The sequence below is a fragment of the Aotus nancymaae genome, unplaced genomic scaffold (assembly GCF_030222135.1).
Source record: "Aotus nancymaae isolate 86718 unplaced genomic scaffold, 86718_ANA_hifiasm-v0.15.2.pri h1tg000029l, whole genome shotgun sequence".
Taxonomy (NCBI): domain Eukaryota; kingdom Metazoa; phylum Chordata; class Mammalia; order Primates; family Aotidae; genus Aotus; species Aotus nancymaae.
The window spans coordinates 5,303,478-5,330,174 of record NW_026988442.1 but is presented as its reverse complement, the minus strand read 5'-3'; the positions used below and the strand labels follow the sequence as shown (position 1 = coordinate 5,330,174).

General features: G+C 43.0%; 1 long non-coding RNA gene across 1 annotated transcript; it reads left to right on the top strand.

Moving 5' to 3' along the window:
* Window positions 1–221: 221 nt before the first annotated feature.
* Window positions 222–26,697, top strand: LOC105719362 (uncharacterized). The gene is made up of 3 exons (XR_001107961.3): window positions 222–307; window positions 7,324–7,574; window positions 26,400–26,697. It is a non-coding gene; the product is annotated as an uncharacterized LOC105719362 (long non-coding RNA).

The window sequence follows — 26,697 nt, the reverse complement described above, 5'->3', positions numbered from 1 at the left end:
CAGTACCATAGAGACAAAATATGCAGGTGAGGGTGGGAGCTTCTCCACTCAATCTGTGCACGTGGGAGGGTGGGCACCTTCGTAGCAGCCTTCTGGTCTCACATGCATTTGGTGAGAATGTTGCAATCTCATTTAGTTTGGCGTCATGTGTGTACACTAATTCAGATGTGCGCAGGCGTGCACACAACCCCCCTCTCTCTCACACACACACACACACACACACACAAAATCAGAGTGAAATCAGACTTAACAGAGTGTGGCCACCTAAAGTCTTCAGAGCCAGGAGAAGCAATCAGCAACCTACTCTGTGAGTGCTTTTGTGGTGGTGTCGTTACTATTCTTTCTTGTCATGAAACAATACATAATATTGTCATGTCGTGTTTAATGATTCAGCAATTGAATATCCTTGACTCTTTTGTGGAATTATTATTTAGTTGGGAATGTTTTTCAAGACCCAGAAGCATTATGTTTCTGATATGTTTAGAACTTGACGTAAGATGTACTTCAGATACCAGACAATATTTTATGTTCCATGATGACTCTGAAATTCATGCAGCTTTTGTTGTCTGAACTTTCATTTGATCTGTATTAATTTTTTGTATTAATAGCTTGCCTCTGTATTTTCATTATTACTGACAAATATTTATTTACTATCTACTACATATAAAATATCATGTAAGTATTCTGTGTATTTTCAATTTGAAAAACTTTCTAATTTGGCAAAGCATAGAGACTGGGGAGAGCTGAAAAAAATAAGCTTTTATATATAGCAAATACCCATGTAGTAGGATTTCAGAATGAACAAATGCCAACATTTAATCAGATTTTCCCAAGATAAATAATGTATGTATGAATAAAAGAAATAAACATTCCTGGTAAAGTTCAATTCTTTTTACTTCCTATGTTTTTATTTTTTTACAAAAGGCTCATAATTTAAGTTTTTGAATGGAAGGATTCAATATTTACACTACTTTATCACACCGTGTTCCTAGTATCCATTCTTGGTACATAGTAGTTGCTCAATAAAAATACATGTCGCTATGTTTTGTCCGATCCTTTCACAGCCAGAACTGGCTCCTATGCCCACTTCTTCTATACTTTTTATACATTTTATTCAAGAGAGCACATTCACTTGGATGACTTATAAAAACATCTATAAACATCTGAAACATCTATAAATATAGCTAGGTGACCTTTTAGGCAAGTTAATCTTTCCAGACTTCAGTTTCTACATCTGCAGAATGAAAATAAAAATTACACCCAATTCCTAGGTTTATTGTGGGGCTTACTTAAACTAATGCATGCGCTTGCTGTTTAGTAATTGCTAAATAAATGTTAGTGTTGTTCCTTTTATTGTTTTTAACCAACACCTTTCCTCATGGGTTCACAGTCCACAGCAGAAGCAAACAGAAATATTTACACTTTTGAAGTGCGGCAATACAAATACAAGTTAGTGCAAAGAAATGTAGATAAGGGAGTGAACAGGGAAGTGAGGAAGGCTTCACAGTGAAGAAGTGAACTTTGATTCATTTCCTGGAGAAGAAACCTAGTTTCACTAAGTGAGAAAAGAGGTTGTTGCAGGCAGAGGGAGTAGCATGTGCAAAAGATGACTGCACGGAAATGGGCTTATGGTGATGTCTCTTAGGAGGTGAGAGGTGGATACATAGGGGTTGAGGGTACATAGGTTACCACACCAAGAGTCGTAGACTGAAGAGTGTACAACCCCATGTGTTTGTGCATATCTGGGCCTGCTTCTTTGTGGGAACTTACATTCAAAAGTTAAATATTATTGCATTATTTATGAAAAGACTTATGAGTAATGAATGACCTTCCACCCTCCTCCCCCTCACATTCCCATTCCTGCAGCACTAGCAATCCACTGATATGTCTTCAGGGGAAAAACCCTAAACATAGTGAGACTGCAATGATAGGAGTTGTCGTGATGCCATTGACATTGATGACCGTGACCATGGAGCCATTGCCAATGAAGTTAGAGCTTCTCAAGTTCCAATCATCTTATTATAGTCTCAAACACGCAATACGTCTTCTTACACATCTGTCATCTAGCTGGACCCGGCTGGACGGTTCATGGTCTTTGGACTCAGAGAGAGCAGTGCTACAGCCCTGGCTCCGTGTTGCTAATTATTCTCCACGTGGTCCCCAGACCTCTTCTCTCTTTTCTTCTTCCCTGCTTTTGTGCCAAGAGGCTGACCTCAGGAACTACACTCTCTGGCTCCTTTAACCTTTAGCTTCGATTGCCTATAGGCAATGAGAAGGTCAGCAGGATGTAGGAGGGCAGTAAGAGAGAGAGGCTGGGATATTTCTTCCTCTTTTTCCTCCTTGCTTTTCTCTCGTTCTGCTGGTGGCTCCAGCTCCAGGCAGGTGTCCCGTCTCCTTAGCCTCTGCCTTCCCCAGGCTCCAGTGACATCCACTTCATCCCCATGTCTCCTTGGGCTCCCTTGCTTTTGACAGTCCCAGTGCCTGACTATTCCCTGTTGGCTGCTTTAGCTCTGCCCACAGATCCATAAGGAGCCCCTATATTTATTCTCAGTTAAACCCTTTGGAACATGTCATCTTTTTCCTGCTGAGACCCTGACCAAATCAGCTACTTACTACATGACTTTGTCCAAGGCCCATAATCTTTTATGGCCTCAGGTTCTCCACATGCAAAAATCAGGATAATAATGTTCCCTACCTCATGAGGTTCTTTAAAGGAAACGATGAGATCGTGTGTTTGGATAGAATACATTTTAAAGTCTCTAGCACGGTGCTTGACACGTAGGAGGGGCCCAGGAAATATTAGCTACTATTGTCCCTGCAATGATTGTGGAAACTTCGGCCACTCTTTATATTCAATCGAATTGAGTGGTGTTAGAGCTAGAAAGTACCTGGGCCATTGCCTTGGATGACCTGCTCTTTTATATTTGAGGAAACTGAGGCCCAGCATGCTTGTCCAAGTTCACACAGCTAATTAGTGGTGGAGCTAAGGATAGTATGAGTCTACATTGAAAGGAGGCCAGCTGTGTTTACATCAATTCTATTTAACTTCTTTAATTAAGGTGTTGATTCCTTCAGTGACGTCACCCACTTGTTTTAGAAATGAGTTACATAAGCGCATCTCCCTCCACTAACACTTTATTTGCTCCCTCTGAGAAGAGTATCGGGCTGTCCCAAAATAAGCAAGGATTCGAGAGAATACCCCTGTTTCATTGCTCCTGCTCCCTGCTGCTGACTCATTTACTCCTGGGCCTCTGAGCTCGCTCACATCAATCACCCATCCTCAGAAGAACAAACTGCGTCTGGCCTCACACCCCATGCAGCTGGAGCTCTGCAATGCCACCCCGGGAGGCTTCACTGCAATGCAAGGCAAGGCCACTTTCGAGTCCTCCCCCTCTGCACAGAGCATGGTACCCAGCTGATGATCATACCCAGCTAAAAACCCTTTTGGTTTTTAAAATCCAGGTCAGGCAATCCCAAGAGGAACAGCATCCAAGCAGATGTGCCTTTTAACCACACAGTTTTGAAACAACTGGATAAAAAGAACATTTGTTCCATCTTCCCATTACCAGGCATTCAGATCTCAGTTTTAAACAGGTACACAAATAACCGTGTATTTCAGGCTGACGGTACTCACTCCCGGGCAAGTGGCTACTTTCCTTCCTAAGCTGGAATAATAAATGCTTAATTATCTTTTTATTTTTCCTCAACAGTAACAAACTTTAAATTACTTTCTTGCCATTGCTCTCAAAACGTGCTCTGCAACCAGTCTGTGTGTTTGCCGGCGCAGAGCTGACATTACCTGATCTTATTTCACAGAAAGCCTGTGTTTGCAAGATGTCCAAATAAGTGGTTGATTCAGGGCAAAAATATCAGTCAAGCCATTTGTTTCACTGAGTTAACGAATCAGTTCAGGTAAAGTAGGCGAGTCAGTAGCCCAGCGTAGGCAAAGCTGCGTGTCCTCGAATGATCTTTCCAGCCGTCATTCCTGGGCGGGCTGGGCTCTCGGGTCACTCCTAAAGGAACTGCCTTGGGCTCAAGGCAACATTCTCTCTCAACAGCTTCTCCTTCCCCATTTCCAGTGGTTATCTCAGCTACTTCACCCACAACCTTAAACTCAGCCACGAGCAATTTTACTTGATAGTAAGAACACGGAACATGAAATCTACCCTCTAAACAAATTTTTAAGTGTATATGATCCTTTAAAACAAAACAATCCTTGTTCCCCCACAAAAATGTGAGGCACTTATAGCATCAAAAAGACAAGGATAAAGAAAAAGCTAAAAAGTAATAAAAAAGATTGAGAAAACCAGTGTGAACATTTCAAATAGAGGAAGGTAACTACTATGCATAGCACACCTACTGTGTGTCCTGCATTTCTGCATGCACTAACTTATTTCATGTTACATTAGATAAGTGAAGTCTGTGATACCAGAGTGCCTGTGTGCAGTGGTGTAAGTTGTTCACTGCACAAGGGGCGTGGTGAGGACAGAGGGGCATTGGAACCCAGCCTGTGCTCTGCCCAACATGCGGTAAACTGGCCTGCAGGAAGGGGCATCATTTTCTAATTTGCCCAAGACATTATCTTAGTTTGAGTTCTCCCAAAGCAAGTGTGAGGCAAGGATTTGCCTGCAGGCAGCTTTTTGAGAGGTAATTCTGGGGAGAACAGCGGGGAAGGAAGGTGAGAAAGGGAAGGAAGAAGGCCAGATGAGTCGATGAGTGGTTTACCCTTATGGCAACTGAGGCTTAATCCCACCCTGGACCCTCTAAGACAGTGATTATCAACTTTTTTGGCATTAGGGGTCAGTTTCATGGAAGACAATTTTTCCTCGGACTGCGGTGGTGGAGGATGGTTTTGGGATGATTCAAGCGCGTTATGTTTATTGTACACTGTATTTTAATAATTACGTTGTAATATATAATGAAATCATTATACAACTCACCATAATGTAGATTCAGTGGGAGTCCTGAGCTTGTTTTCCTTCAACTAGACCGTCGCATCTGGGGGTGATGGGAGACAGTGAAAGATCATCAGGCATTAGATTCTCATAAGGAGCGTACAGTCTAGATCCCTCACATGTGCAGTTCACAGTAGGGTTTGCTGTCCTGTAAGAGTCTAATGCCTTGGCTGATCTGACAGGAGGCAGAGCGCAGGCAGTGATGCGAGCAATGGGGAATGGCTGTAAACACAGATGCAGCTTCGCTCACTCGCCCACCCACCGCTCACATTCCGCTGTGCAGCCTGGTTCCTGACAGACCAAAGACAGGTATCAGGGGGTCGGGGAGCCCTGTTCTAAGAGACTGTGTGGAACATGCTCAGAGCCATCCCAGTGAGGGGGCAAAGAGCTTGCGATATTCCTGCCATATGAATTCCCATCCCTCAGAAGTTAAATGTTGCTCATAGGGCACTTGTGCCTTGGCCTGTGGGTCAAGCACAGTCCTGTGGCAAGAGACCAATCTCAGTCAGAGAGACGCAGGAGGCCATCTGTGTATTGGGAGGTACTGCAGGTGACCTCAGGTGAGCCAAAACGGTATGTGGGCCTGCCAGCCAGAATACTCAGAGAAGGGGTACATAACCCACATACAGACATGCGTTTGTTCACTGAATGCTTATTTTTCAACTGTTCCTTTTACAATACAACGATTGTAAAAATGTCAGCGCTCTCGCCTTTGTCAGGAGAGCTAAACAGCAAGAGAATAACCCAGAAGCCCGGGCGTCCAACCTCATTCCAGACCCAGAATCATTATTTCGTATCATTTACATACATTCTCAGTTATGAATGATTCCATTTTAGGACATGAACAGGCTGAACTTCTACTACTTATACAAGTTTTCTCCAGCCTTTTCCATCTCCCTGAATTTGTTCATTGTGAAATAGGTTGCCTAATGGCTAAAGACAAAAAACTTAAAGAGCTTTGGCACTCCTCAAACGCTTCTGTGCTGCCTCTGTTTTATAGTATTGATGAATCACAATGTGGCACACACCAAACATCCCAAAAATAAGTCAAAGAAAGTTGCATAGATTTTGTGTGGCCACAGGTGTGTGTGTGTGTGTGTTTATACATCTAGATTCTTCCACCATTCTCCCACCAACACTGTTTGGGTAGCCAGCCTCCTCATCCTCTCTAAAGCCCCCATGACCTGCAGTAAACACGGAGGCCAGGGCTGCGCAGCAGGACTCCCAGCCAGGCAATAGTAACTCCTGCTGCCACCTCGAGTAACCAGGAATTCTCATGTCTCATGAGTCCTGTTCACTGAGCTGACAAGTGGTGACTTAGAAATGTTCCCCTTTTGTGGTATTGTTTGTTGTTTCATGTGTGATATACCCTAAGCATTTTACATTCAGAGAGAAAAAAGAAGAGAAGACGGAAATTGATTCCAATTTTAGCAAGGTGTGATGCAAAGAGTATTACTTGGGGAAAACTAAGAACTATGGTTATTTAAGTGGCAATGTCTTATGGTGAATCAAGTCTAGTGTTCCGTTTTAGAGGTGAAAAACTGAGACCAAGGAAACAGAAGTGGCTTGGTCAAGGCCACATGGACTCATGGACTCTGGACCCATCTCCTGGCTCTCTTTTGCACCAGGATGCCTGTGTTCCCTCTCAGGCCTTCCTGGCAGACACACCCTCTGCGAGCCTAGTGAAGTCACTTCACGTGCTGGCTGTTCTCCGTGTGTCCCCTCAGATGCATCCTCTGCCCTTCTTTGTCCTGCTTTGTGCCCAGGAGGCTGACCCTTGGGGCCCACTTCCTGTGCCTCCTCGCTTCCGTGATGTGAGAGAGAAATTGGAGTGTTTGTCCTACATTCCTTTGGGTCAGGTCTGGTGTTGACAGTGGTCACGGCTTTGAGAATGGCCATGGCCCCAGTCAGTGGCCTCCCTCCCATGGCTGCAGCTCTTTCTGGGTTTGGCGGCATTGCCCCTTTCCCTCTGCTTTACGCCTGGGGATGGTACAGGCTCCTGCTGTTGCTAGCCCCTGGTGGCTCAGCCCCATTGCTTCCCTTCAACCTGACCACACCTCTGCATGCAGTCACTTCTCTAGAGTCTTTAACGTTCAACATCTGAGTGGACTAGGAACTTCCTGCCAGGCCAGAAGGATACACTTAAGGGTTTCTTCCTTTGACAAATGGGAATAAAAGGTCCACTCGGGGTTTTAGTGAGGGCCAAATAAGGTCATGTGGACAAATGTGCTGTGTGTCTGGACCAGGTGAAGGTTTGTTTTTACCAGGGATCAAATAAGGATTTTTGCCCAATCATAGCTTATGCCTTAACTAGTTTTTACACTGGCATACAGCAGGGGCATCCTAACCATCCCTCTCTGTTTCTCAGGTCAGCCAAATTGATAACATGTGGCAGAGCCTTGCAGTTTCACCTTGAAAGCAGTGAAATTGTGAACTGATCCCTTGATCTGGAGGCAAAACCGTGAGACGTCACACACTCCAGTTTCATACCTCAGGCAGCTGCTAGCATTGATCTGCAAAGAGGGCCCTGCCTCTTCTGTCTCCACCTGTTTCTTGAAAGCCAAAGCAGAGTGACTCATCAGCGACCTAATGCAGCAAAGAAGACAAATAAATCAGCAGGTAGGATGTCCCTAACCATACTCCACTTAGAGTTCTGAGCAGCAGGACCAGCCTAGGGAAAAAGGCAAGTGGGAAATGTTGACTCCAATGGCCTCGTGCCCTACCCCACTCTGCCAGTCTCTACACTCTGAAATGTAGCTCCCCCATCCTCAACTCCCACCTGCCCCATCTCCAGAATACTAATCCTCAATCCTCTAAGGACTTAACCGAAGAACATCCCACATCCTTTTAACGTCAGCCTATTAAACTTGGTAAAATTCCAGTAACACATATGGGTGCCTAAAACATGCTGGTACTATCTCAGAGGCAGGGAAGACAAAAATAATCAAGACATGTTGTCATTTCATCTCTGCCAACAAATACCATTGTGATTATCTGTGAAATTAACTGATTAATTAAAATAAGCACTCCAAACATCCTGCTAATCAGAGGGGGCCCTGCTAGTTGACTCTAGCTGTGCTTTGTTAGTGGTTAAGAGTATGGAATTTGGAGCCAGCCTTCTCTTTGTTCAAACGTCAGCTGTACCAGGTACATGCTCTGTGACAGGAAGGAGGTAACAACCGCTCTGTCTGGAGAGTTGTGCTGGAGCCAACTCAAGAAAGCTGATTGTGCAAATCATTCCCAACTCTCTGTTCACCAGCATCATGTTGGTAATTTAAAATCTTCTATGATGGGCCGGCATGGTGGCTCACGCCTGTAATCCTAACACTCTGGGAAGCAGAGGCGGGCAGATCACTTGAGGTCAGGAATTCCAGACCAGCTTGATCAACATGGAGAAACCCTGTATCTGCTTAAAATACAAAAAGAAAAAAACCATGGTGGCAGGTGCCTGTAGTCCCAACTACTCAAAAGGCTGAAGCAAGAGAATCACTTGAACCTAGGAGGCGGAGGTTGCAATGAGGTGAGACTGAGCCACTGTGCTCCATCAGGGTGACAGAGTAAGTAAGACTCCACCTCAAAAAAAAAAAAGCTACGACACAGTGAAGATTTACCCCTTCAGAAACTGGCAAATGTTACACATAAGGCTTCTTTTTTCTTTCTTTCTTCCTCTTTCTTTCTTTCCTTCTTTCTTTTCCTTCCTTCTCTTTTTCTCTTTCTTTCTTTCCCTCCCTCCCTCCCTCCCTCCCTCCCTGCCTGCCTGCCTGCCTTCCCCCTCTCTCTCTCTCTTTCCTCTCTGTTTCTTTTTGGCCTGGAGAGTCAGTTGTGAGCATTTACCAGCATATCACTGCCTTTTTACTTCATTTCTCACCTCTAGAATTGCGAATAATAACAGTACCTGCTTCACTGGATTACTGTGAGAAGTAAATCCCACAGAAGACATACATGTCACAATGTGTTTGCTAAATATATAAAATCTGCTTTTGTAATTTTAATAGTCAATGGAATTTCTCGGTTTCTTTTGGTTAATGATGCAGCAACCAGGTATCCTAGGAATTGCAGGCTGTGCTGACCCAGAGGGAGGAAGACCCTTCCAAATCCCTATCCAGACTCCTCTAAGACTCAGATTTTTAAAACAAAGCAAAACACAAAAGCAACTCTTTGCTTGTGGATGACTCAACTTCCTTTTTGGGTGGCTCAACTCTGCTTCCCAGGAATCGGCAGTGATTAGTGATAGAAAGAGTAACCCTCGTGACCCCAGGTGACCATCAGAACACTAGGGCAGGAAGGAGCCTGTTGATTAAGTGCTGACCTGCAAAATTACCAGCACAGGTGTCCCACAGTTTCATTCTTGAGAAGCTGGAGTTGAGTTTCTGGGGTTGCTTTGGAGGGTTCAGGATGTGCTACAGGGTAATAGGAAGGACATGGGGTGAGAAAAAGGTTCCTGCCAAGTTGCTGAGAGACACATGATAGCTCAACAGGGAACCAAGAGTCAGGTTTAATATTGTTTCTGCGCCACACTTAATAATTGAGGTCAATGGTTTATCAAGTCCTCACTGAGGGCCACAGAGAGGACAGGCTTCTAAGTGCAGAGAGGGAGCAGTAAAGGCTAAGGCTGCAGGAAACATAATCAGAGTTTAAAACACTAACCCTTACCTGCTGGTATGGTTGGAAGCCATTCCAACAAGTCTTGGCCCCTGACTTTTCACTGTGCCAAAATCCCCACTATTACATTAGGTCTTGAATAACTTTTGAAAATATGTGCTTTCCCACCTAGTTAAGGCAAAGTTACCTCAAAGACAAATAACATATTAGCATAGATGCACTTGTATGATCAATTACCATCAAAGGTCACTCCCTGGAAGTAGGACCTGGAAATGACACACTGTATGGTCATACTCTTGTTAGATGAGATGTGCGTGTGATGGTAAGTGGGAAACGGCCTGATTTAGGGACATTTTAGTCCAATGGCCAGCACAGTAAAGATCTTGGGAAGTCTGAAGCTGTGTCTTCTTTTGAGTGATAAGGTGCGGGGTGCAGGAAGGGCAAAGTGAGGCAGGGAGTCCAGTTAACATGAGATGGGAACTTAAGGATAGGGACGGAGCATGCAGAAAGCACAAGGGACACAGCTTTTTGCTGGATTTTTTGCCTGTGCTAACTGATGAATTAGAAGGCACAACAGGAAAGAAGCTTGTGATAGCAAAAGGGGTCAAAAACGGGAAGGACACTCAGAGGACAGGAACTGTGACGGGGCTCTGCGGCCTTGTGGGCAGGAGGGAGAGTGTATTTTTGGCCTGCGGGTCTCGTGAGCTGGAAGAAATCAGGAAATGGAAGCTGAGCATTTAATCCTACATAGATCACAGGCTAATTGTCCCCATTTAGTGTTTGAAAGTGAGAAGTTGTCAAGTCTTTGTGGCAAGCTTGAAACCGCAGACATTAGAAGATAGAAGTCCTGAGCCCAGAGGGAGGCAGGCACACCCATCTGCCCAATTGGGTCCAGCTTTTTAATATTCCAAAGCAGAATCAGACTAAGCAGAAGTGCTCATGATAGTACTCCAATTTAGCCTCTACCTTCTCTCTCTTTCTTTTGTCCTGGAGGCCATGTCCATTAGGAGTAGAGGTTATGAATGTTCCAGAAATCACTTTGGCATGCAGGAGAGAAGCATACTTCCTTCCATGCAGCAAACGCCTACAGAACACTCTAAATGGCAGGCACATGCCTTGTACTGGGGCGCAATGGTGAGGGGTGACACCTGGAGGGAGTGTCCCCCTCTTCTGTATTACTCTCTGCCTTGTCTTTTCAGTAGACTTCAGAACCGGTCATCATGACTCCCTGAACTCATCTCCTTCCATCTTTCTCTCCTGAGCTCTGAGAAGCAAAGTCAATTTAAATCCAAAGTGCTGGGCATAGGAGTGAGTTTGTTTCCTAAGAATTCAAACTTTATTGTTTTACCTTTAAATTTGGCCTGCTTCTGTAGTGCCTGAGGCTTAGTAAGCTCTCACTAACTGTTAGCTGTTGTTGTTGCTGTGGCTGTCAATATTATTTAAAACAGATAAAGCTGTACCGGGGAGTTGACACAGTCAGGGATTAAGTTGATATGCCTAACATTGAATGTCTGGAGGAAGATAACCTCACCTCTGACTTGATTCCTAACAAACTACAGTGAATATTCAGTTTTTAGTTTTATCGCGAAAGTATTACATGTGCCCGTATGGGAAGGTGAAGATGGTCCAGTTGTTTTCTTTGAAAGGAGGAAAGAGTGAGAATGTACAAGTGAATGAAAAAAATATTTTGGTCACAGACACTTTTTCTCTTGGCTTTACAATAATAAAATATGTAGTGGGATTTTCATTTTGCTTTAGAATTTTTAGTTGCTTTTTCCTTTTTGAAGCGCTCCTTCAGAGGAAACAAATCTTTCTATTGACATTGAAAATGAGTCATGAGAGAAGTGTTGCTACTTTCCTTTTGAGGGATTTTTTTAATTTAGTTTTGTTTCCATCAAGTTTTAGCAACAGGAAAATACGGACTTTCAGTATCCACAGGGATATGATCAAATGGAAACATATGCCCCCTGTTTGTCCATTATTACAAACCATGAGAAAATACACAAATCACTCATAGACTTTCTAGAAAGGTTGATTTGACAAAATAGTCTCCTGCTTCCTTTATATTTCTGAAACCAAATTGGTATTTGTGTCTCAAGAAAGCAAACTTGATTTAAAAAAAAAAAAAAGGCAGCTGATGAAAGGCCCAAACTGCATATGGGTCAACTATTTTTATTGCAGAAACCCTAGACAGTGGATGAGAGATGGATCAGTCGGCATGAAAGCCCACTTGCAACTGCACTCACGCCTTGGCCTACATTGCCAAAGAGACCAATATATCAGCAATTGATTGGAAATACCACAAAGATGAATCACAGATCAGGGAAGCAAATGCCAGTCAATGATTGGGCATAGGCAATAATATACAAGCTAGACATTTATCAAACCTGTGAACAATTAGAGGACTTGCCTAACATGGCTGAGAAAGCTACATATGAACCAACTTTCAGAATAATTCAGCCTTTTATTTTTCAGTCCCTTAGAATAAAAAAGGCATATCTTAACTCTTGAATTAATTTTGATTAAATCAAGAATTTCCTCCTGTATCCTCAGGATCTGATATCGAGTAGGGGCATGATAAACACTTGTCAACCAGAAGGACTCTATCAGCAGCACTTGGGCTCCATTTGATTTTTTAACTAACCTGCTTAGGATGTCCAACCATAATGACCAAAATGTCTACCTTCAGTTACAGTACTTGTACCCTGAGAAAGTGAAATAATTTAGCCTCCTGCCCCCCACCCTCCTCAATTTTCTCAACTGCAAACAAAGGGATTGAACTTTATCTGGTTGCTTTCAGTTCCATGAAAGAGCGAGGTCAAATCCACTTTATGTTGTCAAGGATGTCTTTTCTGTTTTGTGAGATACCTGGTTTTTTAGATTCCTTTCCTTTTTTAATTTTTCTCCAGTTCCTCCTGCTTTCCGCATCCTCTTCCTGCCTTCCCATTGTTTTCTCTTTAACAATCACCCACTACAAAATGTGTGGAGACAAGTGAAAAATATATCTCATGCTCTGATTCTGTTTAGTGTATCCTCAAAAGAATTCATGGTATAAGGATGGTTAGGACGCTGTGTTCTCTGTGGGTTTCTATTTTTATTGTATTATAATTTATATTTTCATGCTTATTACAACTCTGGCTATGATTTGTTTTACTATTCCAGATAAGGTGAAAAATAATACGAATACGTGTGGTTTTTGTTTTTAGCTGAGTATTAGCGAAAATCATTCAATTTTCCCTGAGACATCTTGCTCTAACACCTCGCAGTACAGCTATTTTTATTACTTCATGTCACTATTAAATATGTGCTTAAAGGAAATAGATAAACTTTGAAACAGAATTCAGCTCAGAAGAGTTTTATTCATTATCTCCTGGGTGCCTGACTCTGGTACTAGGTATTTGGAGAGTACAAAGATGAGTATGTCAAAGCCTATGGTAGAGACGGCAGAAGCTGAGAATTTATGTACTCTCATGTATGACTTATGTATCAAAATAAAGGCCCAGAGTGCTTGGAGTATTGAAGCAAGGGAGAAATGATATATGTGTATGGAAGTGATTTGTTTGGGTGAAGTCCTTGGGGTCTGCGAGAGAGAAGCCTTTCCATATCCTGGAGTGCTTGGGTGTGGAATTCAAATCTTCCTCAGTTGGCAAAGGGGTACTAGATGGAAGGCTTTTACCCAGGAAACCATGATGCCACTGGTGCTTTGGGAAGATGAATCTGGCAGGAGCGTGCGGGGTAGTCCGGGGCCGGGGGAGGGAGGCCTGGAAAGAGCCTCTCCGTGTCCTGCTCCTGGTTGCACTGCTTCTTTGCCAATCCCCACTCCATGTGGTTGCAGCAGCTCACAGCTATAAAAATGTGTTGACCCAAGAGGTTTAATATTAACCAAAGTTATAGTCAAAGTCAATTTGGAGGATTCAAGAAAAAATCTGATGCTAATAGAGAAATAGAAGTCAATATTTGTAATGTGAGTCACAGGCTCAAAATAGAAAAGTAAAACACATCACTTCTACAGTTCCCAGAGGGCTGTGGGTTACACAGTGCAGCAGATCTGTGAACCAGGCCTCACCACCCTCTAGGTCTATTTTAAAATTTCCTCTGGCCCCTTCCTCTAATTCCTAAATTCCAGAGCATGATATTCTAGTGGAATTCACCAGATATCCAGCCCTGGTGAAGTCATAGCTTGTTTTGAGTGGGTCAATGGAAAAAAAGATTTTTTTTCCTCTAGTTGTGTATAACCTTTTTCTCTAGTGACGTGGCATGGAACGAACTTATCATGATTTTATTTTGTAGTCCACACTTCATTCTACAGTGGCTATCGTTGTTTAAAACTTCATCTTTATGTATTGCCTATTTTGAAGAAGGCGAAGGAGAAGAGAGGGAAGTAGAAATATCCAGAATGGCATATATATTTTGCTTTATAAAAAATTTATATATTAATACTAGAGAGGAGGGTGTTGTCCATGGAGGAGTTGTGACATGTTGAGGAGCTTCTAGAATTTTCCTTGATAAGATGGTTCTTGTGAGTGTTCATGGCACAACTTTGTTCTGACTTGGATGTTAATCCTGGACAGAGGCTTGAATGTGTTTTCCTGAGTGTGATTAGAAAATGAGAAGATTCATGAAGATAAAGGAAAAAAAAAGGAGCAAATTGTAGCAAGCATGCCCAATGATCAGGAGTTACTTTCTTAACAGTGCTTCACCTAGTTTACATTGTGGAATATGCAACACAAAAGGCTAAAATTAGCTGCTCTTCATCCAATGTGTTAGGACGTTACGGGACCAGATAGTATCTCATCACTACTGAGCACAGGAAGGACAACTCATTCCAAACTAAGTCTTCAAGGGCCCAGATAGGTTTGATAGAGTCTGAGATTTACAACCCAGGCTGTTGTAAATGAATCTTTTGGAAGGCCTGACAGATGTATGGTACTTAGTTCTCCCTTGATTTCTTTTTATTTGCTTTGCAAGAAGCCCAGCTTATAAAGTTCAGCTTGAACACTATCTGCTTCAAAGAGGAGCATATATTACCTGGTGATGAGACCAGAGATAATCAGACAAGAAGGAAACAGGAAGTGGTGAGGATGGGTGCAGCCAGAGCAGAGTGGACTGGCAGCTGATGAACCAAGCTGGGCAAAGAAGTAGCTTGAAGGCTCTGTCTCGGGGTTGGCCATTTTCCCTCCTTTCTCATCCAGACCTTGTCGAGATCTTGTGGTTTATTGTAAGTCACCAATCCCTAACCAGCATCTGCTTCCTCATCAGCACGATGGTCATAGCCCCATCTCCCTCCCAGCATGTTTTCAGAAGTAATTAATGCTTATGAGATGTTTTGAGATCACTGATAAAAGACATTCTACCTGCCCAAGGTGTTATTATCTTATTTTCCTCTTCATAGTCAGGATCAAACCCATGATAATGTAGAAATGAGACAAATTAATAAAATGTGGTGTGTGAGGGCTGCCTTAACAATTGGATATCTATCGAACTGGGCATTGCACTTGAATTATATACACAAAATGTGGTGTTCAGTTACACCACATTTTCTTAAGAAATCTTAATTACTTTCAGATTCTGTCAGGTTACATTTCATGACTCTACTTAGATCTTCTTAGAAATGGTAAATCATTAAGAGCAAGGCATCCACTGATGTTGTCCATCAAAATGGACTTTGTACCTGGCCCAAGAAATGCCCAAACTACACATGACCTTTTGTGCATTTATTTCTGTCTCCTTAGAGGACTGTGTATCTCTCTGAAGAATAGGAGAATAGACAGGATGTATAGCAACTGGTAATTTCAGTTTATGATGCTCATGTGAAAATTGAATTGTCACCAAAACCCTTCAGGGTAGGATCCTCCTCTTACAAAACTCAGCACTGTACTTCATGTGAGCCATAGATTAAGAGAGCTTTTTCCTTCCCCAAGGAAGGGGCACTGGCTTGAAAGCTTACGTGGTTATTAAGGATACTTCCATCAGATCTTTCGAAAGAAAGGTGGAGATGACCAAAGGGCAGAAGGTAACCTACGTAATAAGATCCACATGAGACAGTAATTAAAATGGAATGCTTAAGGAGGACACATGTGTCCTGACCATATAATTCTCAATAAAATTACTCTAAATTGATCTTCGTCGTACTTGAGATTTTCCAAAAGGCTACCTCCCATTGCATCTGAAATTCTTTTTTTTTTTTTTTTTTTTTTTTTTTTTTTTGTGAGACGGAGTCTTGCTCTGTCTCCAGGCTGGAGTGCAGTGACGCAATCTCGGCTCACTGCAACCTCCGCCTCCTGGGTTCAAGAGATTCTTCTGCCTGCATCTAAAATTCTTTATAAGAAATTCATGAATGAAACTCAGGAGTTAGGCAAATGTCTTGAAATGAATGCAAAATGTTATCCACTTGTGCATTTTTCTGGGGAAATAGTTTATCCCCCTTTCCTTATATTTCTAACAAAGATGGTCTGTGACCCTTAAGAATCACAGGACCATGTGAAATAGTATAGATTAATCATGTGAAATTGATATGCAGTGTAGATTTGTCTCCAAATGCAGATTAGGCATATTATTTTTAGATAATATTTAGTCGTGTTTTCCTTGATGGCATCCTGATTTTTATTTTCCTGTAAACCTCATCCAATCACAATGCTCTACTAAAGCCTGAAGGTGCGTATAAAATATGTAATGTGACCTTTTAACCATTTGGAGATACAGAAAAGCATCCTAAGAGGTGTGTCAATTACAGCCTTTCTCAATAGAGAACAAAGATCATCTCTTGGAATATGGCCTAACGTTGTGGGGAGGGGGACAGGGACAAAGGATCAGTGGGGCGGAACCCATGCATTCTAATCAGTGGCCATTTCCTATTCTCCACCCCATGCAACATGCAACACAAGCATTTTAACCAAGACATAGATGTCAGGGAAAGAATGGGTAGTACAGGCTGACACCACAGATCTTGGAACAGGGCAGGGACATACTGCTCGGTGTTTAAGGGCACTTAAACTCTGAGTTGGGAGAGTAAGTTTGGGTAAGACACAATGAGCCATGTCCATAAAAATGTTTGCAGGGTGACCTAGACTGAAGATCAGGCTGGAGATAAAGGAGAGGGAGTGGAAATTACTCCCCAGCACGGTTCTCTTAGGAAGTGGCTGGATGTCTTTGGAAGGCATAAGCTTTAAGCTCCCCTTCCATCACATGAATGGTGACTGATGTCATGAGCATCTATACCAGGAATGCCCCAGGCCACGTCTTGAGTGAGCAAGGGTTACCTAAGGCATATCACGTAGCTGGTCTGGTGAAGAGAGAAACTGAGATTGAGAAAAGGAAGAATTCAAGGGTTACCTTGCATATCAGTATGGCGGTCAGAGAACAGCAGCTGTCAGTGCTCCAAAACCACAGGGTCTGTGGTAGATTGCCTACAGAGATAACAGGCCACAACTTCTCTCAAGTCTGCACATGCGTGCTGCTTCTCCCATCAACAGGGGGAGTCTGTTTCCCTACCTCTTGAAACTGAGTTGATCTTGAGCCTTACACTACACCAGCTTTTGAATGATGCAGAGGGGATGTTCTGGGATTTCCACACTCAGGCTTTAAGAGAACTGGTAGTTTCTACTTTAACTCTTACTATTCTGAGACACCACATGAAAAAGCCCAGGCTATCCATCTGTAGAGAGAGAGGCTAGGTAGAGAAAAAGGCCTGGAGCATAGGAGACCACATGGAAGTCTCTCAAGAGAGTCCATGAGGAGAACCAAGGTGCTCCAGCAGCCAGCCAGCACCAGGGCCATATTAAATCCTCCAGCTCAGCCCAGCCTAACCCAGCCCAGCTCAGCCGACAGCTGAGTGCAGCTGCGTTAGTCCAGCCAATCCCACGTGAAGCAGAGACAAGCTGTTCCACTCAGCCCTGCCCGAATTCCTGACCCACAGGATCATGAGCAATGAAATGATTGTTGTGTTAAGCCACTATGTTCTGAGGTGATTTGGCACACACACAGCCATAGATAACTGAAACAATATCTGAATGGTCCTGGGGAACTCAGGCAGAATTCAAGATTGTAACCTTAACCTCTTGGATGTGCTAAGTGAGGTTTGGAAGAGGGAGATTTAGACAGAAAAGTGCCAGCCTTGTGGTCTTTCTGGTTTAAAATGAAACACCAGAATTCCCAAAGTACAGCTCTTTGGGGAGAAGACTGGCCAAAGTCAGAGTGTGCAGGCTTTTGTACGGACTGTTACATGCATATGGGGCCCAACCCATTCATCTTCCCCCTTCCTGGAGAGGAGGCTTCTAATGGTCTCTGTCTTGGTCAGAACTGGGTAGGTAGCCCTACAGGCTGGATGCCGGCATGGCTAGTGGCATTATCTCAAGCAGCTGGTGCTGTTCATATAACCAACTAGTGTGCCCTCTGCCCAGCAGAAGGCAGAGAAGAAGGTTAGCTCACCAACAAGACACTAAGGGAGGTTTTGTGCCAGACACTTGGTAGTCACCTTAAAGAGACAAAAAGATAAATAAGACATAGTTTCTATTTGTGAAAAGTACACCACCTTGGGTTTTACTTTTTTAATTTGTCTTCCTTTTAGAGTTGCCCTTGGTGTCAAATCGTATCAAATCTCACCTAGCCAAGCATGGCAGGGATTCAGAAATCTCTTAGGAGAGCTGCCCTAGGCCCTGCTGGCCTCTGGGACAAGAATGCAAGCTTGAGTGCTTATGCTACCACTCTGTGTGTTGGCATAAGAGCGTACAGTTCTTCAAGGTTTTGCAGGTAATTCTGATACCTACACATTTTATTTGCTTGTTTTTTTGTTTATTTATTTATTTTTGAGTCAGAGTCTTATTCTGTCACTCAGGCTCACTGCAACCTCCACCTCCCGGGTTCAAGTGATTCTCGTGCCTCAGTCTCCCATGTAGCGGGGAGTATAGGCATGCACCACTACACCTGGCTAATTTTTGTATTTTTAGTAGAGACAGGGTTTCACCATGGTGGCCAGGCTGGTCTCAAACTCCTGACCTCAGATGATCCACCTGCCTCAGACTACATACACATTTTAAAGTGAGCAGATGATTTATCCTCAGTGACTCAGTAAATAAGGAAATACTTAAATATTCAGCAAGAATTTACAGCATCTCAATTTTAAATGAGCCCCAAGCTGAACCGATCGCGGAAGGATAGAAAAGTCTTCTTGACATGCTTGCCTGGGCACTGTGGTGTTGCCCAGTTTTCTGCTGTTGTTTCTGCTAGTTCTAATCGGTTCGTTATCTCCATTCTTTGTGTTGAATTTCCTTGAGGTATGGAGAAGTTGAGGCAAGGGTTAACTTTTATAGCATTAATTCAAACCCTAGAAGACAGGACATTGATAAGAGAAGAAAGGAAAGGTGGAAAAAAGATGATCTACAAGCCAGTCCCTCCTGCTACTCTTTAACTAAAACCATGGAGAATGAACCCAAGCTTAATACAGCTGTATGCCCTGTGTTGTGTATTTGTGTGCATGATATTGTGGGCTATTGTGTGCATCGATGTTCCATTGAGAACTTAGTGGAATTCCATTTGGTTTCAACTTAACCCATCAAAGAGTGTCATAAACCAGGAGCAATTGCCTCATTTATCATCCTGATCTAACTGCTAAGGACTTTACTCAGATTAAAAAGGGTTAAAGTTCCAAGGGAATCACTAACTCTCTTTTGTTGGGAAAAGTCCTCCTAATCTGACGTTTCCTCACATTCCAGCCATACCTCATGGTGGAGGAACTAAGAGATTTCCGGGTCCATGGTGTATGATTTAATGATTTGTGAAAGGCAAGAATGTTAACTTAGTTGATTACTCAAAACTGACTGATAAGATATCAGACAGGTTAATTCGCTACTTTTCTAACCTCTCCCAGATAACTTGAACCAAAGCCTCCTTCTCCATAGGCCATCTTTATGGCCCTCCACATGGAAGGCTAAGAATTTTTGAAGGAGACAAGCATTTTATTCCTATGCTTTCATTTGCTCCATCATTTCATTCCAGGGAGACAGACTTTATTTGTGATAACCTAATCATTTCCTCAACAACCAATGGTGATGTCACAGTTGAAATATTTTGACCTCAGATGGAAAAAGAACCCTGGCAGATAGGCCCTGTTTACACTGAGAAAGAGGGCTTAGTGCTGAGGGTAAAGAGCAAGGCATTCTAGCTTTAATTCAAACACCAGCAGTTATCAGAGTGCTATCTGGGAGACAAACTCCCGGGGATCCTGTGATCTAAAAGAGTGGCTTTTGACTCGTACCTGGTTCCTTACAGCCATCACCTCCATAGAACTCCTACAACCCCATCTCCAGAAGGGACCCAAAGAGCATCAGTCTTTTTGCCTGCAGAGGTTTAGGAGATCTCTGTTTACCTTGGTCTGGGAAGCTTGTTTTATATGTATTTTTGAGAAGGTGCTTATTTTCTGAAATGAGCCAATAAAGAAATTGTTGCTTTATATGCATTTATTACAGGAAATAAGGCTAAAGTCAAAAGGTTTAAAAGTGAATTATAGGTCAGGCATGCTGGCTCATGCCTGTAATCCCAGCACTTTGGGAGGCCAAGGTGGGTGGATCACCTGAGGTCAGGAGTTTGATACCAACCTAGCCAACAAGGTGAAATCCCATCTCTATTAAAAATACAAAAAAATTAGCCAGGCTTAGTTGTAGGTGCCTGTAATCCCAGCTACTTGGGAGGCTGAGGCAGGAGAATCACTTGAACCCGGGAGGTGGAGGTTGCAGTGAACTGAGATCATGCCATTGCACTCCAGCCTGGATAATAAGAGGGAAACTCCATCTCAAAAAAAAAAAAAAGTGAATGATAAATTGAAATGGTTGCAATTGCATCCTTGAGTACTTGGCATTTAACAAACCAAAGGATGTTTTCTAATGATAAAATGACCCGGTGGGAGGAGATAAAAATTCCACAATATGATTCTATCATGTATCAGAGATTTAAAAAGAAAAACACTACCAACAATAACATATAAGGTAACATTTACAGAATTGTATACAGAAGATATACTGCTAATAATATAGACCCCCAATATGTGTCTAAACAATTCAAAATGATTTAACCTTCTTTTCTACTCAGATTTTATTGTTTTAAGAAACACAGGCACACATATGTTTAAACTGTTAGTTATACATATATTTTTTCAATTTAATTGGGTGAGATATTTGTGGCAAGTGAATGCAGGCTTCAAATGTGGGTTGAGTGGGAAATAAAATTCAGATTTAAGGATGATCATCTAAAGCTATTATGTCATGAACATTGTAGCAGGCACAGCAATACATTAACATTATAGACCAGAGAAAGCTGGACAGAGTTTAGAAATTGTGATGGTCCTAAAAAAGGCCCTGATAATTATTTAGGATCAAGTTATAAAGCCTTCAGTAGAAACTTTATTATTATATTTCTGTGCATTAAACAAATATCCAATTTAACTGAAAATAAGAAAAATGTGAATCACCAGGTAAACCCTGGATCAAATCTTTTTCACCTGATTTTCTCCCGAGTCTCAAAGCAGTCTGTGTAGGGAGCAGCCTCTGACAATGTATGAATAAAATACGTCCTCCTCTGGTCGCCAGGTAAAGGAGTCACTAAGGCTCCTTGCCTCAGGATCACACATGCCAGGTCTCAAATCCCCTTGGCTTTCTAATCAGCCTTGGTTCTCAATTTTCATTCATTCCTTGTTGAAGGTGAACATGCAGAATTTATTGTACACAGCGTCACTAGTGACAAACGAAAAAAAAGCGCCAGCCAGAGCACAACAGTTCCAATTATCTCAACCTGCATTCTACTGAAAACCACAGAATGCCTCAGTTCCAGAGAGTCCTCCCTATCTAAGGCAAACAGTGCTAAGTAGCACTTCATTACTTAATGATTATTAAGAAATGAATTTTCTCAACCCGCAGGCTTCTTTGAAATATTATTATGTGTCTAGACTAAACGGACAAATATAGAACTGAACGCCACTCTTTTAACAGTGCTCTGAGGCTGGACAGAGAGGAGCGTGCTTATGTCGAAGAAGCCCAGGAAAATCCCTGCATGTGACCAGGAAGGAGAGAGGCCAGACTCTAGGGAAGAACAGCCAGGGGCCAAAAGGGTAGTCAAATGTGGTGCACAGGGCATGCATCTTCAGCCAGACTGGCGAAGGTTCAGAACGAGCTCTGTAACCTCCTGGGCATGTGACCTGTGGTGTGTACTTAACCTTTCTGATCCTCAGCTCCTCGCCTCTAAGATTATGATGATAAGGTTGCCTTCACAGGGCTGTCGTAAGGATTCAACGGCATAATGTATGTGAATCATTTAGCACAGTGCCTAAGACAAACTCAATAAACAGTCGGTGTTATGTCAAAAATGTTATTACCTATGATGTTATTATTATTATTAAAGTAAGCTTCGAAAGCTGGCCCTGTGATAAATACAAATATGCCCCAAAAGAGGTCTGTGAAGTAAAGCAATTTGGAACTAAGGTGGCATGCAAGATAATATATTTATTTTATGAGTGATTTCTATTTATTAATTCATTCATTTCACCAATATTTATTTCTCAACCACATTATTCCAGGCACTGTTCTAGTCATGGTTTTGTTTTGTTTTGTTTTGTTTTGTTTTTTTGAGACAGGGTCTCACTCTGTCACCCAGACTGGATCACAGTGGCACGATTTTGGCTCACCACAACCTCTGCCTCCCAGGCTCAAGCGATTCTCCTGTCTCAGCCTCCTGAGTAGCTTGGACTACAGGTGTGCACCACTACCACCTGGCTAATTTTTATGTTCTTAGTAGAGACGGGTTTTTTGCCGTGTTGGCCAGGCTGGTCTCAAACTCCGGACCTCAAATGATCCACCCACCTTGGGCTTCCAAAGTACTGGAATTATAGGTGTGAGCCACTGCACCCAGCCAGTTCCAGTCATTTGAGAGGCAAAAACAAATGAGCCAATAGTCCTTGCCTTCAAAAGGTACCTAGTCCATAAGAGAGACAGACACACAGATAGATAATATGATAAAATATAGGAAATATATTAAGGTTGCTATGGTAACCTTAAGACATGGATGGCAACCTGGAAGCAAGGTGAGTAAGACTGTGGGAGACATGGAAGCCTGCTTGGGGGAGGCACCCAACTGGAGTTTTGTAAGATGAATAGACATTTTCCAGACTGTACAGCAAAGAATGTCTCATTTAGAGACAGCCTCAGCAAAATTATCAAGGCATGAAACAGTGTCATGTGTGAGGAGATTGGAAACAAGGTGAATGTCTGAGGCAGGGTGATTGTGGGAGAGGAAGCTGGAGAATTACAGAGGAGAATTACATCTAGCATGCTGCAGGTATGGGAAAAGGAGATGGGAGGGAAACAGAGGTTAAAGATGAGGAAGCTGGTGGAACTAATTGAACTGAGCCTGGAAGAAATGGGATGAGATGAGAGGTGATCAGGGTCAGGTGATTGGGTCTGGCCTTAACAAAAGGAAGGGCACCTCATCATCTGAGAAGGTAGAGAAGACTGGTGTTGATGAAGATAAGCTTGTAGATAGTAGAAGACAGAAGGTTCACCTAGGAAGGCTTCTCTAATTTTTGTGTACTAGGAGCATGGTTATTTATTGAGATGAGGGGTATGGCATGGACTGGATTAGAGTTTTGAGGAGAAGGTGAAAGTTCAGAAGGTGGCTTCAGGACCTGAGCGTCTGTGAATGAATACATCGTAGAGTTGCGCATGGGCCCGGTGGAGGTTAAGACGACGCATTCATAGTAGTACAATGGGTAATTTTTCTCTAGCCATGTTCAGTTTCCCAGGTGTAGGAAAAATAAGGGCAGATGACGGTGCTCCAGATGCAATGAGAAAGAAAAATAGAAACTCAAGAAAATTGAGTGCATTTCTAAGAAAAGAGTTGGGATGGGAGAAGACCCGGGTTACACACACAAAGGCAAGAGGTCAAGAGACAGTGGAGACATCAAGGATGAAGGCATTGAAAGAACAAGCATTGCCAGAGGGAGGGAGGAAGACTGGAGAGGACAGGAGGTCACAGGGTAGGATATCAGTGTTTAAGTTCTCTGATGCACAGCAGTTCTGGCTGGTGGCCAAGTCTGGGGTGTGGCGCTTGAAGCAGTAGCTGCAGTGGAGTAAAGGTAACGTTCATTTTTATTTTTAAAAAATAAAAAGTTGTGAGAGTAGGTATCGAAGAGGCAGACTGTATGAGTGTTGTAGACTGATCAAAGTGGATGGATCATGATGGTTATGAGTTAGGTACCAGCCTTCACCAAATGACTGGGTGAACAATATCACAATGCCAAGGACAAGAGCAGAGAGGGGGTGACGTAGGCTCAAACTTCGAAGAGGATTGAACTTTTTTACCCAAGGGTGGAAAAGTAGTTCTGGAGCCATGAAACTGCTCCTCGTCGTGGTGACATAGCACAGAGGATCTCAGACAACGGGATATAGGATTGGCACATTTAGGTGGAGAATGGAGAGAAGAGGAGGACCGGCCAGAGAGGACAGTCTAGACAGTGTGGACAAGGAAACAGTTGGGGGCGCAGAGAGTTCTCGAACACCTGGCCACAGTAGGTGTGGTCCAAGTACCAGAAGCATAGGCATGGCCTGGTAGCTTGTTAGAAATGCAGGACCCACCCAGTCCTACTGAATTAAAATCAGCGTTTCAGCAAGATCCCCTGGTAATGTGTGTACCAATTAAAATTCTAGAAACACTACTCTAAAAATAGGCAGGGTGATTACAGATGGATAAGGAAAGAGTAAATACAAATTATTTCCATTGACCCCAGCTCTCTCTGACCATGCTCACATGAGAAATTCAGCTTCCCCAAGGAATGATAGAAGGGTACTCTATTTCTCTCAGGATGTCAAAGCACCTTAGAATCATCCTTTTTAATTCTTTGCAGGCTTAGTGAACTGTTTTCTGTCTCACATTCATTTATGCCAGGTAAGAGGGTGTTAGCAATCAAAAGGATTTTTACCTTGACTTTAGAGAGAGAGACAGAAAAGAACAGAGCGAGAGAGAGAGTGAGAGAGAGAACAACAAAAAGAAATTGCCTAAGGGCACATCGCTTTCAGACAAGGAGTCAGCGGGAGAGCCAAGAGACAGAGCCAGGGCCCAGGCTTCTCCACCACTGTGTGTTCTAAGCATGGGACTACACTTCCTCTTCAGCCAGTCCCCCCTGGTCAAAAAGCTGAGAGGAAATGATGCCAGGGAACCGGTAATTGTATAGCTTTTCCAGCGTACTGCTCCAGTTCCACACAACGGGACATGTCAAAACCTACTCTCCCATCTGAACACTCAGCAGTGACCAAACGGGCTGGAGGAAGTGGGAGAAATACCATGAAAAATCCTAGGCTGCACCTCAGAGACTAATAAATAATTGCTAACAGGAAAGAAAACAGAGGAAAGAGAGCAAAGGGGCAGGCAGGACAGGCAGAATGGGTTCTGGCCCACGGGAGGGGAGCAGACTTGGGGTTAAGTGCAAGCAAAAAAATTTAACACCCCAAGAGCAGTGACCCAAAGACGGCAAAAGAAGGACAGTCAAGCTGGCTGGGGAGACTTTCTGTTCTCACATTTGATACTTCTGCTCACAACATGTTTCGGTGACTTACTGAAGCTCGGAATTGAGCTGTTAAATCATTCAGCATATGAGATTTGTCCTAAGTTAAATGGATTACTTCCCTTTGTAGGTTTTTGGATGGTGGCTTATTTTAAAGGAGAGAACTGGAGGGTCTCTGCTAAAATATTGATGTGAGGGAGCAGAAATGACCGAATGGAGACACAGGGGCAGGTGCCTTATTGTAATTTGTCTGCCTCTTAAATTATGTAGCATATGTATCACAATATATTGAATTTAAAACCTGAAGTATGACATTCGGTAAATAATTTATACCAACTCTTTCATTAAGTGTGAGCTGAGGCTTAGGATAATGAAACCCGATTTTAGTTACTGCCTCATTTAAATACAGATGCGGAAAAGGAAATTTCTTTAGCGCCTCTAAGACAAGGCATGCTTGCTGTGTAGAAAATTTAAGCTGAATCTGTCTCTCTCTCCCTCTCTGTCACCTGTGTCATACACACACACACACACACACACACACTCACACACACACCCCTTCCCCAGGAGTAGTCCAGGATAAAAATGAATAATGCATTAACTTTTTTTTTTTTTGAGACGGAGTTTCGCTCTTGTTACCCAGGCTGGAGTGCAATGGCGCGATCTCGGCTCACCGCAACCTCCGCCTCCTGGGTTCAGGCAATTCTCCTGCCTCAGCCTCCCGAGTAGCTGGGATTACAGGCACGCACCACCATGCCCAGCTAAGTTTTTGTATTTTTAGTAGAGACGGGGTTTCACCATGTTGACCATGATGGTCTCGATCTCTTGACCTCGTGATCCACCTGCCTCGGCCTCCCAAAGTGCTGGGATTACAGGCGTGAGCCACCGCGCCCGGCCTACATTAACTTTTTAAAACATGAAGTTCATTCAGGCTTCTCCTGTCTAACAATTTCTTTAAAATATATAACTGAAAAGATGATTGTTTCACCTGGTATAACGTTCTTTTTCTCACAGAAGATTCTGATCCTGAGAAATATGCCTGGGATTTTGGGCATGACTGATCCATTCAATAAACATCTATAAAGCAGCTCCTCTAAGTCGTTCTCCTCTAGGTTCTCCAGGAAACCCACAGGGAGATAAGTTTTGGTTCCCAGACCGCTCGTGATCTAGCTCAGGGAGACTATTCATGCATGTTTGAAAATTGAAATAACCATGCAAAACACCCACGCCCACAGCGTTATAACCGATGTGCCTCTTGGCTTGCAGGATACTGGTCCCACCAAGCTGTGTTCTATGTTTTACAGGAAGGATGAACCTTGGGACTGATATGGCCACAGATATCTGAGCTTGAAAACTTTGGTGGAAGTTAATGTCTCTGCACTCCTTCGTGCATTTGCTATCATAGTGCTAGTTTTAATATCTTTACTTTGTGGGCTAAATAGCCACCATGTTTGCATGCTGCTTTTAAAATTTCGTAAAACTGTTAGAGAACATATTCAAAAGGAATGATTCCTCCCTCTCCCCAATTCTTTCCATATCATGTTGAGGCAATAAAGACATAAACAAAGTCAGCTGACACAGCTTCCAAGAAGATTCAATCGG